We start from the raw sequence: 6,242 nt of genomic DNA on the forward strand, positions 1-6,242 counted from the left end.
GTAAAAATTAAACTAAAAGAGGACTAAACTAAACAAACACATAAAAAAAAAGAAGTATATTTTGAACTAGAGTAACGGAATATCACTTCACATTTATGGAGCCACGTTACCATGTCGATCATTCACTGTTTATTGGCATAACGAGTGAAAGTGTCAACTTCCTGATTTCACTCAAAGTAAAATGATGTTTTATTGTGGGGCATGTGCTATAGTCAATCATAAATATAGTGGTCACCATGGCAACGCATGATACACGCACTGATAAGGTGTCAATTTATGACTGTCAAACATACTACAATCCCGAGGAAAACGGTTGGAAAGCGTTATTGAGGTTTTGAGGGGAAAGGTGATCTGTTATGCTTTTCGTAACAATGAAGTGCTTTAGTGCAACATCAAAAGTACACTAGATATGTAATGTGAAATTGTCATAAAATGACAAATGTGAACGGTCACCCGTAGCATTATTCTTTAGCCACCAGCTAACCAGCCACCAGCAAGAATACTGTAAAGTAAAAAAAAAGAAGAAAAAAGACAATTATAAATGTGAATAAATGAATAAAAGAAACATGAAATCAATAAATGTAAAAATAATTTAAATAAGTTAAAAAAATACAGAGCAGATTTTTTTAAATGACTAAAGGGAGAAAAAAGAAAATTGAATACATAAAAGTAAAACAAAAAAGTGAAAAATGCAATTAAAACAACATGCATTGATGGAAAATAGCACCTAAAATATTGAAAAATAATAGTGCAAAATTTTAATAAAAGTACACATCAAAAGTGATCAAACATGATAAAGTATACAGTATTTGCCAGTCACGTTTCAGAAAAATTAATTCATGTATCAATTTCGACAAAAAGTCAATTAAATCAATTGTGTTGAGCGTTTACATCGAGCATACACACATGGGAGAGACGGATGGCGACTAGTCGGTGTTGTTGATGAAGCCAAAAGTGGAAATCACAAAATGTGACGATAAGAACAAGAGTGTGAGAGTCCACAATCTGCGCACGATGGGCCTGCCTGAGTAAAAATAACGCCGGTCGTGACCTTTCACTTCCTGCACTGTTGCACTCACTTCTTTGGGGAACAACAAACACCCCTGGAGGTTTTTTGTTTTTTTTTAATGGAAAATTCCCTCCAGGAATGTGGGAAAAGAAACATCCGTCATGAGCATTTCATAAACATTTTCATGTACGTAAAATGGGGGAAAAAAAGGGCAACTTTTAACACAATTTGCTGTCTTTCCATGTTTCCAACTCAACTTGTTTTGTTGTCCCGTTCGACATGCTGTCAAGATAAGATCTGTGTGTATTTACAGCTGCGGCATGCTTGCTCATTAGTGCGATAACGGATAAGAAACATTGCGTGTATTGAACCCACTGTGTTCCCTTTATCTGCTGTGATTCAATCACACATTTTGGGGGCATTTAATGTGTTGCACATGTTCCGAAATCAGGGTGGGGGATCGCGTGAATGACACTTTTGTAGCATTTCAGGATTGTGTCAACGCAACACAACATCCACATGCAATTTCCTGAGAAACCACATTCTCCTGTTTGTTTGTTTTCCATCAGAAAATAAAGCAACCCCTGAGGTGGTTGTCGTGGCGACAGATCCTGACTGTTGAGTCACATTGCTCCCGTCGCGCATCACTATAGCAAGATATCATCATGTTTTCATACGTAATTACAGGCGGGAAAAGTGTCAACTGCCTCACAGTGATGGCATTTTTGCAGTTTATTAAAAAAAAAAAAAAAAGTAAATACTAAATAGTACTTTTCTTATTAAAAGTCATTGTTCAAGTTCATTTAATAACAGTGCCCCTATTATTATTATTATTTATTTATTTTTTTAATCATGCTTGAGAACACGTAAAATCGACATCTAAATTGCATGCAAGTGGACCTGGCCAACAGAAGCTAGTAGAACAAGGAAGGCTATTGCAATAAATTTGTCACGCTAGCGCACGCGGATGTTCAACAGTTGAGCAGAAGGAAACGGCTACTAAATTCCAACACAAACACTGGATGTGCTCATTGAAGAAGATTTACTCTCATCAAGAATCCAATACGAGCGTGACTGTCTGTGGTTGCTGTGGGAAATGGGGGAAGCGCCCCCCCAACCCCGTCGGTCCTCACCCTGGTGACTCATTATGTTCCACGAAGGAGTGCAGCACATGGACATTACATAAGGCCCAAATCCTGGTCCTCCCTTGTCTCCGTTCCAGGTCGCCCACCCTCCCGCTTGCTCAAACAAAAACATCAGCCAGTGAAGAGGCAGATTGTATTTGGAAACTACATTTATGTTAGTTTGTATTTGTAAATTTGTATCTTTTAGTTCATTGCAATACAGAAATTTTTATAAGTAAGCTATTTGAAGTTATAAGTGAAGATATACTAAACAGTTCAAGAAGTGTAAAAAATTGAATCGGTTTTGTGTTGAGGTAATTTTTATGCCATTAGGTGGTATTAGTGTTTCATGTTGGATATTGGTGGCACTTTTCTTCTCAAATTCAGGGCAACTGCTATTTAGAACAACTGGTGAACTCCAGGCCATTTTGTTCATTGTAAATTACGACTAGTCACCCGTTCCCACAAATAAATTTTGTAAAATCACAATTTATTATTACTAAATCATGTTAGAGACTTTGCACAATGTATGTAAAATAAGGCATAAACGTTATAACATCAATTGTATTGAGATATGAAACGCCTCTGGACATCTCACTTAATCTCATTAAGGCCTTAATTTGACCAAAATCCTTTTAATGACTTGTAATACTTTTTCAATTAATGACCTACGCAAATCCTGGAGATTGCAGCGGCGCAAACTTTCCTGTGCTCAGGATTAGCAACAGCTTGCATTGATTTGGATATACTGTACAGTGGGCACCTTCACTTTCAAGATCTTAAATGATCATTTCCCAGTTAAACTGAGCAGGACACTTTTCTAAAAGAGATTTAGTGTGCATAACATATACCGTATCTTGTTGAAGCAAGCAAGTTGGCGGAGCAAAAGATGTTGGACTTCCTGTTTGCTAATATTTCAGAGAGCTTGTTTGGTGTTGGGCCACCGGATGTTCAATTGACTTGTGAGGAAGCTCGAAAAGATGGACGGAGCAGCCTGAGAAGGAAGCTCAGACTTCCTGAGCACAGTCCACATTCCAAAACAAAACAGAGAGAGCCTTCATGAAGTCTCTGTACAAAGAGCAGAACCTCCAAAACTTGGCCCCATTAAAAATGTTCCACATCCAAAAAAATCAAATCAGGGAAGGTCCCTCCTTCGCTAGGTAGCTTGTGCAAGCCAAGTTTCAACACTTGTTTTGAGTGGCTGGAAGTCACGTGACCACATTGTCTCAGTGGAGCTCATTTTTTATTTTTTCAATCCGATCTTTTTCAGCTGTAGTCTGGCCCAATTTCTGATTACATGATAGCATCAGGACAACTATTTTTTTTTTTAAGTCCATTTACAGGTTGTGGCTCTACCAGGTCCCGCCTCTTAAAGGAACCCATTACAGAGGCTAGCTTCAGAGTTCCAACAGGCTTTGTCAAGTTCAATTTAAGACTTTTTAAGACCTATTTAAGACCATTTAGCAAAAAAATGTAATACATTTTTTTTTAACAGCCTTATTGGCAAAGAAAAACAATTTGTGAATGTGCGTTAAATTATTTCTCAAATGTGGAATGTGTGCAGGATGTAAGAAAGAATGCAAGCACATTGAGTAGGCTACTCATGCAACACCACCACAGCGCAGTCAATATTGCAATCGTGTGGATAGTTTGCCAGTGACTGTAAAAGCGATGTCAGGCTTCACAGTGTAGAAAAGCGGATGAATCCATTTATTTGTATAGGCAGTAACGTTATCTTAAAATAACTAACAGCAGCCTGTTTTTTAGTTTGACGTGCTTGTGAGTTGAGGACACGACAGGCGATTTTTAGTCGGCGTGAAACGCTCTGTGGCGGCAAATGAGAGGAGAAAAGCGGCAACGAAAACCTCCGCTTGGGGGTTCTGAGGTCTCCACCAGCGGCGCCACGCTCGCAATCGCTCCTCTGTGAAGTGGTTTCCTGCGTGCGGTCGCGTATGGGAGGCAGGCTCAGGCAAACGAACCCCAGCCGAGGTTCCTCCTGACAAGTCAAGAGGCGGGGCGGGGTCGCTGTCAGGCCGCAGGGAAGCTGAACAAACAGCGGAGATAAGTAAGGAGTGACGAAAAACACGGGCGTAATTATGGAACCGGGTCGGGAGACAATGATGTCGTGGTGAAATTGTAAGACAAAACATTGTGGCGCATTTAGAAAAGCCAAATGGCGGTCCTCAGGGATAAAAACAAGGTCCACAGCTGCTTATCATGACTTCAAAAACAATGTTTGTTCTCTATTTAGAGAACTGCTTGTTTGAATGGAAGATAAAAAAAATGCTTTTGAGACTCCCTAACAGACAGACAGGGGTGAAAATAATTCACATTTAAGAAATCAAGAAATGCAAAGACTGCCCAGATTCCTAATAAAAAGGGTAGCTGGTATCTTGGAATGGAGTGTGCATCCACAAGTCTGATGAAAACATCCCCCGCCCGATTTCCTCTAGTTTCTTATGAAATTCACATGAAAACAAGTTAATGGACCGTGACGGACTGTCTTGAGCGTAAACCTGATGAACAATACGCTGGATTAGCACATCAGTTCCTGCTGTTCCCGATTTAGAATTTGTAGAAGAAACAGGCGCTGTTACGCAAGCTAAATCCTAAAGAAACAACTGGCGAGCGCCAAACTTAACACCGTAGCGCTTCAAACACATTTTCCCCATTTGTTTTTCCTACGTCGACTGCCACAAATGACCGTGTCAAAGATATTTGAGGAGGATTAGACATATTGTTGTTAAAAAAAACTAAACTACTAAGTTTACAATTTTGAGAAAATTATGTTCGCATCTGGGCTAGTGTTGCCATTTTGACTTGGGAGATACACCTAATTCAAAAGGTGCTTATGTCATGAGAGCCCTAGCGTCAATGCTAACATTTTTTGGATTTGCAAGGAGTGTTATAAACGGTCTTCAATTATTTTGGGTATGTCTTTAGTAAAAGACAACACTGTCATATTATTGGACCAACCTGGATAAGTCGTAATGCTAGCATCAGTGTATGTTGACTTTGGCGCAAACAATTAAATGACGAGTTCAAATAACTAAGCTAGGCTCAAACAGTCTTAAATTATTTTGAGTATATCTTTAGTAAAAGATATCGAATCACGTCTTGTGTTGTGTTCGTAACTTAGTATCAATGCTAGCTACTATTTAGAATGGAGTACGCATGAAGTAGCTTCACCTAAACGATACTCCAAATAATTCCCTTCTGATAGCGCACAACACTTCTTGTGTTAGCACTAGCGTCAATGCTAACAGTAGTTTTAGGTTAACTTTGGTATGCTAGTGTAGTGCTCAAATGGTCTTAAATTATTTTGACTAAGTCAAAGTACCACAGTAGTATCAGTTGGACCAGCAAGCTTGCGCTAGCTTCAATGCTGACATAATTAGGTGTATTACATGGTGTTTAAGCAGTCATTCATTATTTTAGGTATGTCTATTAAAAGCAAACAGTGTCATGAGCACACATGTTCAGGGAGCAAATCTAGAAATCTAAAGTTTCTTTAACCAAACCATACGTTTTTTTGCATTTTCCCATCACATCCTCACTCATCAGGAAAACAGGTCAAGATGTTTCTACTTTCTATGTGAATTGGATTCAAAACTCAAGTCAGTTCCCATTACTTTCAAAGGATGTTTGAAAAAAAAAAAAAAATGCTACCATGTAATGAAGACTTGTAATTTCCTCAACACGTCAAAGAGGGTTTTGTCGGAATGAGACGACGGTGCAGCAGAGGGGTTTTGGGGTGTGTATGATGATTTGGGGCATGTGGAGGGCTGGACCTGGCAGTTAGCGCTGATGTTAAATATAGCTGACAGCACAGCAGGCTGGAAACAATGACACCAACAGAGAACCTGAACAAATCACTTTTTGGGGTAAAACGCATGCAAAGTAGAGGCCAGGTTTGAGATTTACACCATTTTCCAACACATTCCCACATGGATTTGCACATCTTCTCCTAGTTATCCAATTTTTTTTTTTTTCTGTTTGGAAGCTGTTCGAAGAATGATATGATATATATTTGAAGCCAAAACTACATTTTTCCCCTTGAGAACAGCCGCAGTTAGGCCAATGTTGGAGGCACACGTCACGCCATTAGC

The sequence above is a fragment of the Festucalex cinctus genome, chromosome 9 (assembly GCF_051991245.1).
Source record: "Festucalex cinctus isolate MCC-2025b chromosome 9, RoL_Fcin_1.0, whole genome shotgun sequence".
Lineage (NCBI taxonomy): Eukaryota > Metazoa > Chordata > Actinopteri > Syngnathiformes > Syngnathidae > Festucalex > Festucalex cinctus.